Source organism: Heloderma suspectum, chromosome 1, assembly GCF_057233095.1.
Source record: "Heloderma suspectum isolate Gila_16-S chromosome 1, 16-S_ref, whole genome shotgun sequence".
In the NCBI taxonomy this organism is placed as follows: domain Eukaryota; kingdom Metazoa; phylum Chordata; class Lepidosauria; order Squamata; family Helodermatidae; genus Heloderma; species Heloderma suspectum.
The window spans coordinates 42,539,953-42,561,337 of record NC_139458.1 but is presented as its reverse complement, the minus strand read 5'-3'; positions in this window follow the sequence as shown (position 1 = coordinate 42,561,337).

Sequence of the window (21,385 nt, the reverse complement as noted above, 5' to 3'; positions counted from 1 at the left end):
ATCAGGGCAGTGGTGAACGCCTCCCTTGAGGAGGGAGTGATGCCATCAGCCCTCAAGGAGGCAGTGATAAGACCGCTCTTAAAGAAGCCCTCCTGGGATCCTCAAGTTCTGAACAACTTTTGCCCAGTCTCAAATCTGCCATTTTGGGGCAAGGTGATTGAGCGGGTGGTGGCGGTGCAGTTGAAGGCACACTTGGAAGAAACTGATTATCTAGACCCATTTCAGTCGGGCTTCAGGCTTGGGCATGGGACAGAAACGGCCTTGGTAGATGATATGAGGAGGGCTCTGGATAGGGGTGAATGCTCCTTCCTTGTTCTCCTCGCCCTCTCAGTGGCTTTTGATACCGTTGACCACGGTATCCTCCTGGACCGCCTGGAGGGGTTGGGCATTGGAGACACCGTATTGCGGTGGTTCTGGTCCTTCCTCTCTGGCAGGTATCAGAAGGTAGCACTGGGAAAGGAGGTTTCGGACCAGTGGCCACTTACTTGTGGGGTGCCACAGGGTTCCATCCTCTCCCCGATGCTATTTAACATCTATGTGAAGCTGCTGGGGGCTATCATTAGGAGGTTTGGGGTGCAGTGTCATCAATATGCGGATGACACGCAGCTCTACCTCTCATTCAAATCTTCACCAAAGTTCACTGTAGAATCCCTGTCCAAATGTCTGGAGATGGTGAGTGGCTGGATGGGGAGGAATAAGCTGAAGCTGAACCCTGACAAGACCGAGGTACTTTTGGTGGGAGACAAGAGGAGGCTAGGGGATGTTGACCTGGTGCTGAATGGGGTACAGCTACCCTTGAAAGACCAGGTCCGCAGCCTGGGGGTCATTTTGGACTCCCAGCTGTCCATGGAGGCTCAGGTGTCAGCTGTGAGCCAGACAGCGCTGTATCAACTCCATCTGATACGGCGGCTGCGCCCCTTCCTTCCCAACCATCTGCTCCCATCAGTAGTACATGCCCTGGTCTCCTCTCGTTTAGACTACTGTAATGCGCTCTATGTGGAGTTACCCCTGAAGATGGTTCGGAAGCTGCAGCTGGTACAGAAGGTGGCGGTTTGCCTGATTAAAGGCAGCTGCCGGCGAGATCACATCACTCCAGTGCTGAAGGAGTTGCACTGGTTACCAGTTGTTTTCCGGGCCAAATTCAAGGTGTTGGTTTTGACCTTTAAAACCCTATATGGTTGCGGCCCAGCCTATCTTAAGGCGTGCCTCCAGCAGCACCAGACAGGCCGCTTAACAAAATCAGCCTCAGATGGCCTTCTCTCTGTCCCATCAGCCAGGACAGCTAGACTGGTGGGGACGAGGGAGAGGGCCTTTTCTGTGGTGGCCCCCATTCTGTGGAACTCCCTCCCTAGGGAACTCCATCATGCCCCCTCTTTAATGAGCTTCCCTTGTGCATTAAAAACGTGGTTGTTCAGGCAGGCGTTTGGGGTGGGTTAGGGTATTTTAGAAAATGTTTTTATTGTAGAATTTTATTGTTTTAAACTGTTTTATTGTATGTTGTACATCGCCCAGAGTGGCTGGGTGACCAGCCAGATGGGCAATTAATAAATTTAATAATAAATAAATAAATAAATAAATAATCCTCGGACTGTGATAGGCTATGTAAGAATTTATGTAGCCTATCATGGCTAACGTCAAAAAAAAGAAAAGAAAAAAAACACAGCGTACGCAAATGGCGGCGGCTACGGTGGCTGCCATTTACGCTCCCTATTTTTCGCCGACTTATCTTACATAAATATTTATGTAAGATAAAACGGCAAAAAAAAAGGGGAACACAAATAGCGTAGTGGACGCTATTTGCGTTCCTTTATTTTTTGCCATTCTCACCAGCGCATTCGGCCCTCTGAAATTGCTGGGGAAACGGTCTGGCCCCCCACCCCCCCCGGGATGGGACTTACCTTGCTCAAATATCCCTGGTGGCGGCGGCTCCGGCAGCGGTGCAGCGGCGGTGCGGCAGTGGCGGCGGCGGCTGGTCTTCCAACCAGCTGCCAGCGCCGCCATTTCCAAGTAAAAAACAACAACAAACAAACGTGATAGGCTACGTAAAGATTTACATAGCCTATCATGGCTAGATTTTTAAAAAACACCGTGATAGGCTACATAAATGTTTACGTAGCCTATCACGGCTGACTGCAGGGATGCAAACGGCGGCAGCTACGGCCGCCGCCATTTGCGTCCCGGCAAGAGATGAGGTTTCGCGGCTGGAGGGATGGGGCGCCTCCACCCCGGCCAGAATTTTGGCAGGGAGGGACGGGGCGCCTCCCCCCTGGCCAGAATTATGGGGGGAGGGACGGAGCGCCTCTCCCCCACCGCGAAGCAAGCTTAGGGACTAGGTAAGGGACTTTCGTCCATCCCTAAGAAGCAAACAAACATTTTTTTTAAATATATATAACTGTTTTAATGTGCAGTCCCAGAAAAGAAGAGAGTACGTGATCCTTTTAGAAAACCTTACTAACTAATGATACTAGACTAACCTAAGAAAATGAAAGTACCGATCAATATTTCAAGTGGAATTCCACCCTGAAATTCAAATGCTGCTACAAGACACTTATCCCCACAGAGTTATTACTGGGCATGTAGCTCAGATGAAATGTTACATGTCCTAGGAGAACACAGGTTCTAACCTGTGCTTGTTCAAATCCCATGACTATCTTCTCGGTGGTAGAAGGTTAACATTGGGTTTACCATGTGGTTGATTATCTTTTGCTTCTCTAAATATACCCTGCGGTTTTGGCTGCACATGCTGTTGTTCGTTGCTGCTTTAAAAACAAAATAAAACAAATCAGAAGCTTGATATTGCTGTAGAGTATGATTTGGGATGTACGAAAGTCACTTACCTTTTCGACGGGGTGATTTGTGGCTCTCCGCACCTCCCCCCGAAATCCTAATCCAGCAGGCTCTGCTCCTCAGAGATTCCGTAGAGCCGCCGGCTGGGGCCACCCACAGCTGGACATCCGGCTGCTGGGCAGCCTCCAGGGAAAAAAAACCAGCGTACGCAAATGGTGGCGGCTACGGCAGCCGCCATTTACGTTCCATTTTTTTCACTGTCCCATTCAGGTATGACCTAAATCATATACCTCATGAATATACAGTGGAGGTGAGGAATAGATTTCAGGGATTAGACCTGATAGACAGAGTGCCTGAGGAACGATGGACGGGGGTCTGTGACATTGTTCGAGAGGCAGCAACTAAATCCATCCCAAAGAAAAAGAAATGCAAGAAAGTGAAGTGGCTGTCTGATGAGGCTTTACAAGTAGCTGAGGAAAGAAGGGAAGCGGAAAGCAAGGGAGAAAGGGGAAGATATTCCCAACTGAATGCAGAGTTCTAGAGAATAGCAAGGAGAGACAAGAAGGCCTTCTTCAATGAACAATGCAAAGAAATCGAGGAAAACAACAGAATGGGAAAGACTAGAGATCTCTTCAGGAAAATCGGAGATATCAATGGGACGTTTTGTGCAAAGACGGGCATGATAAAGGACAAAGAAGGCAGGGACCTAAAAGAAGCAGATGAGATTAAGAAGAGGTGGCAAGAATACACAGAAGAACTATACAGGAAAGATCTTAATGTCCCTGATAGCCATGATAGTGCGGTCACTGAACTTGAGCCGGACATCCTAGAGAGTGAAGTCAAGTGGGCCTTAGGAAGCAATACTAACAACAAAGCTAGCAGAGATGACAGTATTCCAGCTGAGCTATTTAAAATCCTAAAAGATGATGCTGTTAAAGTGCTGCACTCAATATGCCAACAAATTTGGAACACTCAACAGTAGCCACAAGACTAGAAAAGGTCAGTTTACATTCTAATTCCAAAGAAGGGCGACGCCAAAGAGTGTTCAAACTACCGTACAGTTGCACTCATTTCACATGCCAGCAAGGTGATGCTCAAAATCCTAGAAGCTAGGCTTCAGCAGTATGCAAACCGAGAACTACTGGAAGTACAAGCTGGGTTTTGAAGAGGCAGAGGAACTAGAGATCAAATTGCCAACATTCGCTGGATCATGGAGAAAGCAAGAGAATTCCAGAAAAACGTCTATTTCTGCTTCATTGACTACGCTAAAGCCTTTGATTGTGTGGATCACAACAAACTCTGGCAAATTCTGAAAGAGATGGGGGTACCAGACCACCTTACTTGTCTCCTGAGAAACCTGTACGAGGGTCAAGAAGCAACAGTAAGAACCGGACATGGAACAACCAATTGGTTCAAAATTGGGAAAGGAGTACAACAAGGCTGCATATTGTCGCCCTGCTTATTTAACTTATCTTACAGATCCGACCTGGATGGATTCTGGGGGGAGGCGGAGGTGAGCACTCCGTTCCACCATGGACTCTGGGGGGCTGGATTCTTTAGAATCTAGCCTCATTGGAGTCCGTGGCGGAATTCTCCGCCATCCCTAGGCTCATTCAGCAAAATCTTTTGTTTTGTGTTTATTGGACACCACAACATCTCTTTTTAATAAGGGATTGTGCATGGTGTGGATAATGTAGATAGGGAGATATTGTTCTCCCTCTCTCATAATATTGGAATTCGAGGTCATCCAATGAAGCTGATTGCTGGGAGCTTCAGGACAGATAAAAGGAAGATCTTCTTCACACAGCACTTAGTTAAACTATGAAATTTGGTGCCACAAGACATAGCGATGGCTACCAATTTGGATGTATTTAAAAGGGGGTTGTACAAATTCCTGGAGAAGGCTATCAATGGCTACTAGTCCTGATGGCTATGTGCTACCTCCAATATCAGAGGCAGTATGCCTATGTGCACCAGTTGCTGGGGAACATGGGTGGGAGGGTGCTGCTGCACTTGTGTTCTGCTTATGGGTTCCTAGTCAACAGCTGGTTGACCACTATGTGAACAGAATGCTGGATTAGATGAACCCTTGGTCTGTTCCAGCATGGCTCTTCTTAAGTTCTTATGCTTGTCTAATTCAGCTAATTGCTGGCAGCGCAAATCAGCGAATGCTTCTTTGAAACGTATGTTTGAGGAATGTCCAGTAGTTGATTCTTTTGGGGGGAGGTTATTATTACACAGTTAATTTTGTACTGGAACAGTCTTTAATATTCACTGATGTACACACTCTGTTAAATTATTAATTTGCTTCATGGAAATTAACAAATGGTCAGTGTAAATGGATTCTCTTCACCTCTTTGACAGCTAAAAGACCAATATTACAACACTGGAAGGATAAACACTCACCTGCTGTAATGCAATGGCCTGAGGACCTTACAATGCTTTCAATATTTGAATGAGTGGCATTTAGATGTCACCTTCAAATGGATACTTATTTGGATATTTGGTCCACTTTTGTTGAAGCCTATATGTAATTGCTAGAAAGTTGTATGCATTTCATACAAATCCATGTACATATATTTTAAAATGGGGAAAAATAATTTAAAAATTCAGGTGCCCATGGGCACCATGTTGGGAACCCTTTGTGGGTGCCATTGAAGGTGCCCACCGGTGCTGCATTGGGGACCACTGAACTAGATCAAACCATGAAATTGACTAGTATCCCTTGTAAGAAGAGTTCTTCCTACATTTTGCCTACAGTGAAATGTGATGCAAATATTGGGGTTCCTCTTCAATTTAAGTTCAATTTAAAGGGCTAAAGGAATAGATGGGTAGGCAGGGCTGAATCCTTCCCACACCCACCACTTATTCCACACTTTATTCCTTCCAGTGCTTTTCTCCCTGCCAGACCCACTTCCAATATTGAAAAAGGTGGCACCCCACCTTTGCAATGCCCTCCTGCAGGAGATATGCCTGGGCTAATTTTGTTTTTGATGCAAAGTTAAAACCTGTTTATTTTCCCAAGCATTTTAATATCTTGGATTTTTTTTAGTTGGGTGAACTATTTTTTTAATGCTTCTCAATTTTATTGTATTGGTATTTAGATTTTATGTTGGTTTTATGGTATTTAATGTTTGATTTTTATATACATCCCCAGGATCCTCTTTGGGATGAAGAAACAGCTAATCAACTTTTAGAATGAATGAATGTATCATTGGGAGGGGCTTGGGAGTAAAAGCTGAGGGTAAAAGGGAAGGATCATCAACTCCAGAGCTTATCCTTTCACTTCCTTTACATTGAACCCAGGATCTGTAGGAGCTTAGATGTGGGGAAAGCACTTGGAGAAAAGGACTATGGTGAGTAATAATATCATTGGCTCCTCCTGTAGTTTAAATGTTTAGGGTACAGACTATAGCTCAGTGAATGCAAAAAGTCCCTGTTTCAATCCCTACAATCTTAAGTTAGGGCTGGGAAAAGGGCCTGTCCTGGACTGCCCCTGGCAATTAGTGTAGTAGATAATACTGTACTAGATAGACCAATGATCTGACTTGCTATGAGGCAGGATACCATCCCCCCTTCACCCTCTTCAGAAGATGTACATTGCTAAACCCAAGAGCCTTCAGTCTGAACACATACTTTCTTCTGGGGATGAGGGGCACTTATTTAATCCATCTGATCCTTACAGACCAAATACGTGATGACATTTATTTATTTATTCATTTATTCATTCCTTTCATTTCATTTCATTTCTATACTGCCCAACAGCCAAAGCTCTCTGGGTGGTTCACAAAATTTAAACCAAAGAACACACAATAAAACAATATAAAATATATACAACATTAAAACCACAACATAACAGTACAACCAGAATAAAACCTAGTAGCAATGCAGGGATTTAAAATACAGATTTAAAACAGCAAAGCTAAAAGGCTAGAAAGCTACAGTGCTAAAATGCCTGGGAAAATAAAAAAAGGTCTTCCCCTGGTGCCGGAAGGAATACAATGTAGGTGCCAGGCAAACCTCTCTGGGGAGCTCATTCCACAGCCGGGGTGCCACAGCAGAAAAGGCCCTCCTCCTAGTAGCCACCTGCCTCACTTCCTTTGGCAGAGGCTCATGGACAAGGTCCACTGAAGAGGATCTTAAAGTCCGGGCAGGCACATATGGGAGGAGGCGATCCTACAGATAACCTGGCCCCAAGCCATTAAGAGCTTTGAATATTAACACCAGCACTTTGAATTGGATGGACTGGCAGCCAGTGCAGCTGGAAAAGTACTGGCATAATATGAGCTCGTTGGCCAGGCCCTGTTAACAACCTTGCTGCCCTATTTTGGACCAGTTGAAGTTTACGGACCATTTTCAAAGATAGCCCCACGTATAACGCATTGCAGTAATCCAGATGAGAACTTGTCAGAGCATGGATAACTGTAGCTAGGCTATCTCTGTCCAGATAAGGGTGTAGTTTTTATCAGCCTAAGCTGATAAAAAGTGCTCCATGCCACTGAGTTCTCCTGTGCCTCAGGTGACAGTTCTGGATCCAAGAGCACCCCCAAACTACAAACGTGATCCTTTAGGGGGAGTGCAACCCCCTCCAGAACAGGTTGAATATCACCTAGCCGGGAGACAAACCACCCACTAACAGTACCTCCATCTTGTCTGGATTGAGTTTCAGTTTATTGACCCTCATCCAGTCCATTACCGTGGCCAGGCACTGATTCAGAACAGCCACTGCCTCACCTGGGTTTGATGAGAAAGAGACGTAGAGCTGGATGTCATCCGCATATTCATGGCACTTCAGCCCACACCTCTGGATAACCTCCCCCAGTGGTTTCATGTAGATGTTAAACAGCATGGGTGATAAAACAGAGCCTTGTGGAACCCCATGGCACAACTGCCATGGCACAGAGCAATAATCCCCCAGCACCACCTTCTGGAATCGGCCATCCAAGTAGGAGCAGAACCACTGCAGTGCAGTGCCTACAACTTCCAACCCAGAAAAACATAGGGATGTACGAAAGTCACTTACCTTTTCAAAGGGTGACATTCGTGGTGGGGGGGAGGCGCTCCGTCCCTCCCCATGAAATTCTGGGCGGGGGGGGGAGGCGCTCCATCACTCCCCCCCTGAATCCTGGCCGGCCGGGTTCGCAAATGGCAGCGGCCATAGCCGCCGCCATTTGCGTCCCTGCAGTCAGCCGTGATAGGCTACGTAAATGTTTACATAGCTTATCATGGCTGATTTAAAAGAAAGACACACACACGCGTGTATGCAAATGGCGGCGCCCATGGGCGCCGCCATTTGCGTTCCTTATTTTGACATGTCTTAGTCTACATAAACATTTACGTAGACTAAGATGGCGAAAATAAGGGGAACGCAAATAGCTTAGATGCTACGCTATTTGCGTTCCCCTTATTTTTGCCATCTTAGTCTACGTAAATGTTTACGTAGACTAAGATGGAGAAAATAATGGGAACGCAAATAGCATAGCATCTACGCTATTTGCGTTTCCCTTATTTTCGCCGTCTTAGTCTACGTAAATGTTTATGTAGACTAGGACGTGTCAAAATAAGGAACGCAAATGGCGGCGCCCATGGGCGCCACCATTTGCATATGCACGTGATTTTTTTTTCTTTTAAATCAGCCGTGATAGGCTATGTAAACATTTACGTAGCCTATCACAGTATTTTTTAAAAATCTAGCCATGATAGTCTATGTAAATCTAGGAGAGCACGAAAGCCACTTCCTGGTCTCGCAGCTTGCTTCACGGTGGGGGGGAGGCGCTTCGCTGCTCCCCCCGAAGTTCAGGCCAGGGGGGGAGGCTTCCCGCCTCGCCCGGCCAAAATTCAGGCCGGGGGGGAGGCTTCCCGCCTCGCCCGGCCGAAATTCAGGCTGGGGAGGGGGCGCCTCGCCTCGCCCGGCCGCGAAATAAAAAGTTAAAAAAAAACACCCCCGTGATAGGCTACATGACGATTAACGTAGCCTATCATGGCTAGATCTGCAAAGTCAGCCATGATAGGCTACGCTAATCGTCACATAGCCTATCACGGGTGACTTAAAAAAAAAAAAGCGCGTACGCAAATGGCGGCCCCCATAGGGAGCCGCCATTCGCGTTCCTTATTTGGTCACTGTAGTCTACGTAAATCTTTACGCAGACTACAGCGGAAATAAGGGCAACGCAAATAGCGTTGCCCTTATTTTTGCCGTAGTCTACGTAATCTTTACGTAGACTACAGTGACCAAATAAGGAACATGAATGGCGGCTCCCTATGGGGGCCACCATTAGCCCTATGTGCTTTTTTTTTTTTAAAGTCACCCGTGATAGGCTACGTGACGATTTACGTAGCCTATCATGGCTGACTTTGCAAATCTAGCCGTGATAGGCTATGTTAATCGTTACGTAGCCTATCACGGGGGTGTTTTTTTTTTTTTACTCTTATTGGAATGGCGGCGGCGGCAGCCGGTCGAAAGACCGGCTGCCGCCTCTGCCCCTGTCGAAGACCTGACAAACCGCCGCCGGGACCCGCCGCCTGGAGGGACATTCAGGAAAGGTAAGTCCCATCCCGGGGGGGTGTGCGGGGGCGGGGGTGTGCGGATAATTTCTCCCCGAAACACGTTGGCACTCGGCCCCCCGAAGTTTCGGGGAGAAATTCTCCCCCATCCCTACGTAAATCTTTACGTAGCCTATCACTTTTTTTGTTTTTTTGTTTTTTTACTGGAAATGGTGGTGGCGGCAGCCGGTCGGAAGACCGGCTGCCGCAGCCGCCACTGCTGAACAACCGCTGAACCACTGCCGAACCGCCGCCGGAGCCGCCGCCGCCAGGAAGATTCGCCCAAGGTAAGTCCCGTCCCTGGGGGGGTGGCGGGGGGTGGCAGACCGTTTCACCACCGATTTCGGGGGGCCGAATGCGCTGGCATTCGGCCTCCCTGAGATTCGTGGCAAAATTCTCTGACATCCCTAACAACATATCCAGAAGGATACCGTGGTTGATGGTATTGAAAGCTGCTGAGAGGTCCAGGAGAATCAACAGGGTCACACTCCCCTTGTCCCTCTCTCAGCAGAGGTCATCCCACAGGGTGACCAAGGCAGTTTCCATTCCAGTACCAGGCCTGAAGCCCGATTTCCAGCAATAGTTCTTATAAATAAATAAATAAATAAATATGCTTCCCCTATAGGACATATTAAACATGGAGACATTCCAATAAAATTATATGCAATCTAGATAACTATAATTTGTCAGCTATATCAAGGGTGCAGAAAAGGACAGAATCACATCTGAACAGGTGTTTTCAAGGCATATTGCATGTTTTCTGTACAGAGAGAGTAACAAGCAAGAGGGAAATGGAAGGAGACATTGATTTATTAAGAAAGATAACTCAATCATACTATGAGCATGCTTAGGAGTAGAAGGAAACACTAACAGGCACATTGGCATCACCATAAGAGCACTAGAAGAAGATTACTGAGCACTAAGCATGTAAACTGGATCCATAGGAGATATGACAGATTGGTATCAATAAAAGAACCCATTCCCCCTCCTCATTATTCATATTTATATGTGTTAATTGGCAAGGTGACTCTAGTTCATCCATTCATTCATGGAACTACATGTCTGGCAGCAAATCCAATATACCTAACCATATGGTTCTTGACGTGCAATGCATAGCAAGGGGTAAAACAGTGGGTGGGTGTGAGGGAGGGTGGACAACTTTTCTCATTCCCTCTGGACTGGAACAGAGAAAGCTGCCTTATACTAGGGATGTCAGAAAAATCCATCCCGGGATGAAGCTTGCTGATCTTTCAGCAGCTCAGCCCCTTGGACTTCTACTCACTTCCCCGTGAGCTAGCCCAAATCGATCTGTATTGAGTCAGGCCAGGTCATGGATTTTCGGGGTGGGGGGCAGCACTGTAAAAAGAAATGTGTGCAAATTACAAACCCAGTATACCCAACCCTATGGTTGTTGATGGGCAGTGCATAGTAAGGGGCAAAACATTGAGGTTTACTTGGGGGAGGGGGGAGCGTATAAAGAAATTTGCCCAGGTGCAGTTGAGCAAGCAGTTGTATGTTTTGCTTGTACAACCCATTGTGCCTCCCATTGTGCCTAACTCTTGTGCAACCTGCTGTGCAACCCATTGTGCATTCTGCTTGTGCAACCTGTGGTGAAACCAGTTGTGCAAGCATAATAGGCAACTGCTTGAGCAACAGAAAGACCCAGTGGAGTTCCGCTAGTGCTATTTGAGCTTGTGGGATGACACTGTTAGATATTGCCCACACAAACGTGAACACGTGGGTTTTTCTTGCAAGCACTAGTGATAGCAAGGAATCCTCTCCCTTATGTCTTAGATTGGAGATAAGGAGGGGATTCCTTTACTAGCATGAGAGGAAGTGCAGCGGGAGCCACAATTTTTGTAGTGGTCGCAAGGGGGTCTGAAGGGCTGCCAGAAACGGTTTCGTGGGCCATATGTTTTGCATCCCTGACCTTTAGTGAGAGATGAAACATGACAGGCATGGAAGGATGAAGCACTTTCTCTAATCTGCTCCTTCTCCCTTATAGATGTCCCCACTATGGTCAATTTGCATATCAGTGGCAAGCATGAGCCCCCTTCAGGCTTTTTATGTTCCATACCATGACAATGTTGATGGTCAATGTTGTTTGGCCATTACTGTACTGTCTGATGGCCCAGCCCTACCACCATCCATGTGTTGGGTCTGAAGGTCTGAAACAGGAACCTGCTCTAAGCTTGTGGGTTCTCCCCACCTTCCATGATTTAGAACCCTTCTGCACAATCACAGTTCCAAACCATGTGGGCACCCTAAACATGTAGAACAGGAAGCCCATTTCAGACCTCCAGTCCCAAGACATGGACAGTGGTGGGGCAGGGCTGTTGGGGATGCAATGGAGGGGGTAGGCCACCAAATATTGCAATTGCAAGAGGGGTTGAATGCCCAATAGGACTATGGTGTTGGGGAATCCCATATTTGCTGCAGTATCACTTTGCCCTTAAACTTTAAGATGCTGCAATGCTAGTGCAATGTTTGAAGTCATGCTGGCATAACTTAATGTTTTGTGACCTTTTGCTTCTACAGAGGTCAGTGTGCTTTAATATAAACTCATGCATACTGCTAGGAATGGCTATTTATAATTAATGTATTAGTAAATAGCAGAAAGGATTTATTTATCCTTTAAAATTGTTTTTGGTTAGTTTATGAATGAAACCACACCATCTTTTGCTGGATATAAAACGGTTATCAAATGATTGATCTTTTGATGTTTTTTCCAATTTTACTGAAATCCTACATTTTACTTTGGCTTATGGAAGTGTTTGCAAACTCAGCTGATAATCCACATATATTAACCTTGCATGTTCTTGCAAATTATGCCCCCCTCTTTCAGGTATTAAGAATATAGTTATATCTAATATCTACTTGTTCTAGCAAACGTATATATATCAGTTATCATGCAGGCTGCTAGAAAAGGAAACAAATCAATTTTCGCAATTCTGAAAGCCCTATATGAAAGATCTGTTATGCCCCAAATCCAGTGGGCTGGACCTTGGGGGCCAAAGTTCAGGGTCTCAGGAAGCCCCCCAAAGACTACTTATAGAATGGCAGCTGACGCAAACACCATTTTATTCCTGTAAATAAAATGTAGCCATGATGGTGCTATGAATGAGTTTACCATATATGCATATGTTCAGAGTATACATTTTTTAATGAGACAAACAGTTTTGTTGCTATTGTCCTTGTTGCTCTAACACGTAAGGAATGTAGAAGCAGTTGTAAATCATACAACAGTCCTGGGGATGAGGAGAAATGTTAGTTGTGTGCTTCACAACTGAAGTAATACATATGGCTGTCTAAGGAGTAGGGATGGCGGAGAATTTCTCCCCGAAACTTCGGGGGGGCCGAGCGCCAACATGTTTGGCCCCCCAAACAACTTTCGGGGAGAAATTCTCCGCCCCCCCGCCCCCCGCACCTTACCTTTGCTGAATGTCCCTCCCAGCGGCGGGTCCGGCCGGCGGTTCGGCGGGTCTTCGTGCGGGGCGGGAGCAGCAGCCAGTCTTTTGACCGGCTGCCGCCGCTGCCATTGCAATAAAAGAAAAAAAAACACGCCCCCGTGATAGGCTACGTGACGATTAACGTAGCCTATCACGGCTAGATTTGCAAAGTCAGCCGTGATAGGCTACGTAAAACGTCACGTAGCCTATCACGGGTGACTTTAAAAAAACAAAAAGCGCGTACGGATAATGGCAGCTCCCATAGGGAGCTGCCATTCCCATTCCTTATTTGGTCGCTGTAGTCTACGTAAAGATTTACGTAGACTACGGCGAAAATAAGGGCAACGCTATTTGCGTTTTTGTGTTTTATTTGGTCGCTGTAGTCTACGTAAAGATTTACATAGACTACAGCGACCAAATAAGGAACGGGAATGGCGGCTCCCTATGGGGGCCGCCATTTGCGTACGTGCTTTTTTTTTTTTAAAGTCACCCGTGATAGGCTACGTGACGATTAACGTAGCCTATCATGGCTGACTTTGCAGATATAGCCATGATAGGCTACGTTAATTGTCACGTAGCCTATCATGGGGGCTTTTTTTAAAAAAAAAAAACTTTGGAATTCGCGGCCGGGCGAGGCGGGAAGCCTCCCCCCGGCCTGAATTTCGGCCGGGCGAGGCAGGAAGCCTCCCCCCCGGCCTGAATTTTGGCCGGGCGAGGCGGGAAGCCTCCCCCCCCTGGCCTGAACTTCGCGGGGGGAGCAGCGAAGTGCCTCCCCCCCACAGCGAACAAGCTTCGACGACAGGTAAGTGTCTTTCGTCCACCCCTACTAAGGAGGTCTCCCATAAGACCATTAAATTCAGGGTCTAAAATTGAATAGCTGCACTACTGCCAAAATCTGCTTTCATCATGAATTATCATTAAAAGATAAACCCCAGAGGCAGAGGGTTCTGGTACTCAAAACTTAAGCCTTGACTCCAAAACCTTTAATTTTGATTGTATGTCTTCTCCTTCTCCTTCTTCTTTATCAAGCTCCATTTGGTGGATTGTGGGGTTCTAGAACAAAGCAAAGTATATCCTCCAAGCCTAAAATATGTCCAAGCCACCCCTGCTCTTGTCTATGCCACAAAAAGTTCTTAGTCATGATGATGCCATGTCATCATAATCATAGTATTTCCCCCCAACATTTTGTTTTATCTTTTAGTGGTAGTAGGGATGCTGGAGAAATTCGAGACAGACTAAAATGAGCTTGGATTTCTAAGAATCCGACCTACAAAATCTGCTGCAGAGCGACCCCCTCAGGCCGTCCAGAGTCCGTGGACTTTCAGATTATTTTTTTAATAATTATTATTAATTTTGTCCCAAAATGTAAGCATATATATTCATAGGAAAATACATATGTTTCTGCTGAGGAAACGTTGAATGGAATGGGGGACAATACGCTAAATGTTATGTACTGTGGTAAATTATTATGTAAATACTTACGTAATTATTTGCAGATTTTCTGCATGATGAAAAAAATCATCCACATCTGTCTGTGGGTGGACGATGGAACAAAAGGCACCTGACAATCCGCGAAACACAGACAGAGTGGATTTTACACAGTCCATACATCCCTATGTGATAGAGCCTCCTCCTTCAGTAGTTCACAGATTATTTTCTTTCCTCTATTTTCATTTTTCAGGGACAACTGTATACAAGACTCACACACACACACACACACTTTAAATATTTGAACTCTGCACTGGGAATCTTGTCCTGAGTATCTTGCTCATTTGCCATATAGCATTTGGGGATATCACCATGTGCTTGCTTTGCAAAAATCAACTTACAAAAACCATGAGTCTGGTAAAAGCCCAGGAGCCCTACCAGAAAAAAAGATAGCAATCTTATTAATGAGATTTGTCCTTAAATCCTATTCTGTCCCTTGCTCTTAAAGGTAGCTTCCAACCTATGAGACAATTTTGTAAATGGCTTTAAAAAAAGTATTAGCTTTGACATGTAACTAGAAGCAATTTATACCCAACCTCCCTTTGGCATTAAGAGTTCAGGATATGCTCTGATCTGTATTTTCATTTTATGTTCATATTCTTTCTTCCACAATGACTACCATGCATTATTATGGCCTGTTGGGTTTTTTTTTTTTTTTAATCAAATAGTTTAATTCTCTAGCAGTAGCACAGTTAGTTAAAAGATTGTGTATTTTTTTTTCTCTATACCCATTGTGGTGACATTTCTTTTGATCCTTGAACATACTCCATGTGCCATGGTAATTGTTTCCTACTCTAAAAAACTTCCTAAAATTAAACATTAGTGACAGCGACTAAACCAATTTAGCATTGTTCAAACACTTGGGCACAAATGAAGGAAGGACAATTATATTTTAAACTGTGTTTTTATTCTCATTTCTACATAATTCTCTGGATAATTGACAATTAACCTTCAGTGCTTCTCAAACTCTTTACCTCTATTAGAACAGTTCTCTCACTGGAACTATCACAAAATGAATTCTTACTTATTAGTTTTTTTGGCATGGCCTGGGGAGGCGGGGGCAGGGTGTCAAAAGGCCATCAAAAAGTCTTTCACTTCCATTTGAGCAATGCTGTCATTCTCTAGCGGTCTTTCCATATTCCATTTTCGATCTATATTTTTCCAAGATGGATATGCAAGGATTTGATCACTTTGTTAAACTTCTGACACCTAACTGAAACTTTGTAAAGTTTTAAAGTAGAAGGCAGAGACATCACCTTGCCAACAAAGGTCTGTATAATCAAAGCTGTGGTTTTCCCAGTAGTAACGTATGGCTGTGAGAGCTGGACTATAAGGAAGGCTGAGTGCTTTCAATTCAATGAACTGCGGTGCTGGAGAAGACTCTTACGAGTCCCCTGGACTCTAAAGAGGTCAAATCAGTCAATCCTAAAGGAAATCAACACTGACTGCTCATTGGAAGGACAGATACTGAAGCTGAGACTCAAATATTTTGGCCACCTATGTGAAGAGAAAAGTCACTGGAAAAGGCCCTGATGCTGGGAAAGACTGAATGCAAAAGGAGAAGGGGACGGCAGAGGATGAGATGGCTAGATAACATCACTGATGCAATGAATATGAACTTGAACACACTCCAGGAGAGAGCGGAGGACAGGAAGGCCTGGCGTGCTATGGTCCATGGGGTCACGAAGAGTCGGACACGACTGAACGACTAAACAACAACAATTTTTAGGTGGCCATGTTTTTGTTTTTGTTTTGCAGGCTTGCTTGCTTTGCAGGATAGTGTGACGATAAAATGTCATTGGATTTCTTCTCAGCATGGATGACATGTAGACCATCAAGAACCGCTCTATACCGAAGTACTCCAACGAGTTCAAATGTTTGGTGTATTTCTCCTGAATTCCTCACTGCCTCTGCCATTTAAATGCCTATGCATGGAAGAAGTGTACTACTAGGGATGTCAAAGAATTCCGCCACGGATCTCGGTGAGGCCGAATGCCAATGCATTCGGCCCCCTGAACTCCGTGGCGGAATGGCCTGCCACCCCCCACCCCCGCACGGATCCCCCCCAGGACAAGACTTACCTGGGGCGGATGTTCTGGGCAGCAGTGGCTCTGGCGGCGGCTTCGGCAGTGGCGGCTGTGGCGGCTGGTCTTCCAACTGGCTGCTGCCGCCGCCACCATTTGCAGTCTTTTTTTTTTTAACAAGACGTGATAGGCTACGTAAAGATTTACATAGCCTATCATGGCTGGGTAAAAACAAAGCCCCCCCCCACGTACGCAAATACGTAAATATTTACGTAGGCTATAATGATGAATGAAAAAGGGACGCAAATAGTGCCCGCTACGCTATTTGCGTTCCCCTTTATTTTTGTCGTCATAGTCTATGTAAATATTTATGTAGTTTAAGATGGCCAAAGAGAAGGAACGCAAATGGCGGCGGCCGTAGCCACCGCCATTTGCATATGCGGTTTCCCCCCTCCCCAGAGCCCTCCGTGGCAGGAAATCCAGCTGCGGACAGCTCTGGCATGGCTGGGCCTGGCCGGCTGCTCCGTGGAGCTGCTGCGGAGCACAGCCGGCCATTCGAGGATCTGGGGGGGAGGAACAGAGCGCCTCCCCCCTGTCGAGCATTCCGGGGGGAGGGATGGAACGCCTCCCCCCCACCATGAACATAATCCGCGAACAGGTAAGTCACTTTCGTACATCCCTAGGAGGAACAGATTGCCTCCCCCCCGTCAAGGATTCCGGGGGGAGGGACAGAACGCCTCCCCCCACCATCAACATAATCCGCGGAAACCTAAGTGACTTTCGTACATCCCTATAAACTACTTAGTTTTGTCAGAATTCATGCAAACTGGCTTACAAAAAGTGCTTCAATTACAATTACATGATAGGGGAGGGTGGGGTGCTGCCCCCTACATTTGTGCTGCCCTTTAGCTACTATTTTAGAATTTTTGGTTAAAACTGGGAGGGGTCTGGCATAGAATTTGTGGATTTAATTAAGCCCTGCATGCACATTTCCACCCGTAATGTGAGGGCTGGCTTGATATACCCCGTACATCTATTCAAGTCCCCCACCCCTGGCTGCCTCTTGGCCTCCAGATCTCTGTGTGGCTGAGGAGGGGAGTATGAACGTCAGTTCTGCATTTCTTTGTTTACTCAGGCTGTGTATCCAAATCCCTCCATGTTCAGTACTTGAATTACAAGACAGCCCCCATCCCAGGGCCCCCTTAGCTATGTCTTTTTGGGAACATGATTTGACTAAAATCAGGAGTCAGATTTGGAGCTTGTGGATCGTATTGAGGGTCTTTCTCCTTCTCCTTCCATAATGAATGCACTGCATTATAACCTGAAAGACAAGACTGACTTCCAACCCCAAACTGCAATCCATTGTTGTGTGTTGGCCATATGATCAGAAATAAATGAAGTCCAGCTGATAGAAGTGGACAGTTCTTGTGTGGAGTTTCACCGGGGCTGGCCCTACCATTAGGTAGCGTGAAGCAGCCACATTAGGCAGCAGATACTGGGAGGCAGGGAGGGGCAGGGAGATATTGCGGGACAGAGCCACAGGTGCTACACAGCCTGTCCTGCACTGCCTAGGCCAGTTTGCTGTCCTCAGGTGTGTGGAGGATGCTTACTTCAACCAGTGTTGAAGTAAGATTCAACTGCCAGGTCAGCTTCTGTATATGGGATGCAGGAGGGCATTTTGTCCTTTGCCTCAGGCAGCAAAATATCCAGAGATAGGGCTGAAGGCTCTGCCCTGTAAAACTCTCACAGAACCCTCTGGCCAAGTTTTTCAACATGATGTTATGAGACTGGCTGCCATGATTATTGTGAATGGAAATGTCAGCTTGCATAGACTGGGTAGTAAGGAACTTGGGAAAAATCATATTCCTTGGTGGATGGAAATCTCTCTTCTCCTCTGCCTGTCCTCTCTCAGCTTGCCCCATTACTATTTCTTTTTAAATTTAATAGATGTATATGCCCCTGAACATATCCAAAAATATATCTAAGCAGTATTTAAGGATTTTGAGCCTGTGTTGGCAGGGGAGTCTTGGTGTCTTTAGCAGTCATTAGCTTAGCTGTATAGATCAGAAATGAACTAAAATTTCTCAGAAAACATTTTTCTGTGGAACATTCTGATATGTTTCTTTTTCTCACCCCCACCCCCAGAAAAAAGAAAGCCACCCTTTTTTTGTGGTGGCCACTATTCTGCCTACCACCACCCATAATGCCTCAGAACAATGCTAAGTCCAGGTCATTGTTGAGAATACAAAATGGTGGCCAGACTGTAATCACAAATGGTGATGGTCCTTCTAGCAGCAGCACAATATAAACAACCCGGGGGTGGGGGGAGAGAGAGAGGGGGGGAGAGAGAGAGGGGGAGAGAGAGAGAGAGAGAGAGAGAGAGAGAGATGTGCCACTGCTAATATTGAGCTCCATCTCTGAGAAACTGTTGGGGAATTTATCATCTCACTGAAGAAAATCAGTAAAATGGTCCTTCCCCTACCCACCCACCCCAATTCCCCTTCCCACAAATAGAGTGAAGAATTTTCAGGAGGGTATTTGCACGAGCACTAGATTAGATGTCCAGGAAGCTGGGGGTTTAGGGCATCATTGGGCACAATTAGAAAATGAATTCTCAAGTCCATGAGTTCCATGTGGAATTGTCCACCCACCCACCACCACTCAAAAATCTAAGATGGAAGAAAATAAAAAGAATGGTCTTTGGAATGATATCTTGTGGGTGCAGATCAGTTAGAGCAGCTGCCTTGGTTACTTTGGCTACTCAACCAAGCTACTCAAGCAGAATTTGGGTCAAAACCATAATTGACACTTTATGACTAAAGAACCCTCCAGTGACACACTCTCCCTCCCTCTGTCTCTCTCTCTCTTATCATCTTTGAGAAAAATAAGTAATGCAATTTTTGGAAGAATGGAATCTTCCAAATGAACGCCTTCCCTCCCCCCCACTCCCCCTTCTCCCTTCCCCAACAGTGGATCTTTAATGACACTTCATTGTTCGCTGTCTTGCTGATTGCTAACTTCATTTAAGGGATTGATTGAAATAACACTGAAGCTAATCAGTAATCAGGCATTTCGTCCTCTTCCCCGCCCCCCCCCCCCGACATTTGCTCTGGCTGTTGTCAGGAGGACTGTCGTGCCACGACCCAGAGACTGTTCTCAGCAGATTTTACTCCTTTTATGAACTCAAACAGGCTGTTCAGAATGAACAAGAATGAATTGCTTGAACTACCGTGCCACTCCTGACCACTTCCAGAATGCTAATACACTCGGTGCGCTTCAGGAAATCTCTCTATTTACACCTCATCGTGAAGGTTCCTTTACATGTATAAGTATGGCAGGACCTTCAGCATGTTTTAGTTTGGGAAGAGTGTATTTTAGCTTTGGATAGGGATGTATGGATGCCCCACAATCTGTTCCAGTGGGGAATCTACAGGGGGGACGACAATCTGTTTCTCGCTCCCTCCCGGAATCCTCGCGGAGCGACTCTGCTCCATGACAATTCTGCTGATCCGAGGGCAGCCAATTACCTGAATCAACCAGAGCCCTTCGCCTCCGCGCCGATCGCCATTTTAAAAAAAAGGGCGATGGGCAGGATGTTGTCCCCATAGACTTATACGCAAAATAGAGCTGTGAATCTTGCGTACAAGTCTATGTAGACTATGACTATGTATAAGTCATATTTTGTGTATAAGTCTATGGGGACATCCTGCCGATCGCCTTTTTTTAAAATGGTGATCGGCGCAGAGGCGAACGGCTCCCGGTGCAAAAAGCAGCCATGCCGTCCCACAGGGAATCCTCCAGGAGAGGAGGTAAGTGGGGCCGATCCACCACAGATTCCTGAGGCCGGATTCCAAAGAATCCGGCCTCATTTGAATCCGCCATGGATTTCTCTAACATTCCTAGTTTTGGATCACGTCACCCAATCACCATGGTAGTCTCTTTCAGTGGAGGCTGGTGGCTCTGATTTTCATGGGGCTGTGAATCCATTCTGGGTTTCAGCCAGAAACAACCAGAACTCTAAAGAAACTATCCAAACTGCTGAAACCTATCCCCCAAATAGGTTAAGCACCTTGGATAGCTACTTTAGAGTTCTGGCTGCTGCTGACTGAAACTTGGAATGGATTCACAGCCCCACCGAAATCGGAGCCACCAGCCTCCACCAGTCTCTTCCCAAATCTACCACCCCTGACAGCATGAGAACTAGGGATGCTTAAGGATTTGATTTTGATTTGGTCTGCATTGTAAAGGGAACTAACCTTCCTGGACCAATATATGGCTCAAAACACAATTATCCTTCTGATTACGCACTTCTCCAAATGTTGTGATGCAATTCTCATCTCAAAAGAACATACCATATTGCATACAGGAATGTTTATTTTATGATAAAATGCATAAAAAGAAGGCATCTTTATGTATTTAAATTTTCATGTTTTTTTCTTAATTTAAAAAATTCACAGGTTGTTGCCAAAACAGGACTGACTGAATGGACTTGTGAATGAACATGTGCAAAATTGACACAGACCTAGCCACACCCAATAGGAGCCTCTTTAAACAATGGGTTTCAATCTGTGGCTCTGTGTCAATTGCTGATGGGTTATACCTCCTAGATAAGGCCTGAGGAGCTATGCTGAAGCAAAGTTAGGGCACGGTCCTATGCAAGTTTAGACAGAAAGTCCTACAACTCCCAGCATTCCAAATCTCCTTCCTTTAAAGATATGTAGCCATTTGCCTCAGTGCATCTTCCAATTAAGTTCAGACATCCTTTAACTTCAGAAGAGTTGGATATGCCAGTAACGTTGAAAAAGAAACAGGATTATGGGATTCTAATATGTATTATTGTCATCCATATTGATCCGATATTTGTTTGTTAATCCAAGCTCCCAAATCTTTCTCCAGTACTCTAAATAGACACTCATGATTTATTTTGTAGAAATATGAGGGATTCGATTACCTTTGCCAGTTTTATTTTCATTGGGGCTGTTTGAGGATTTCAGTATTTTCACATTTTTAAGTGAACTGCTCTACTTTGCACTCCCTGGACTAATCTGTAGATTGGAACACAATTCTCTTTTGGCTTTACACTACTCCAAATTT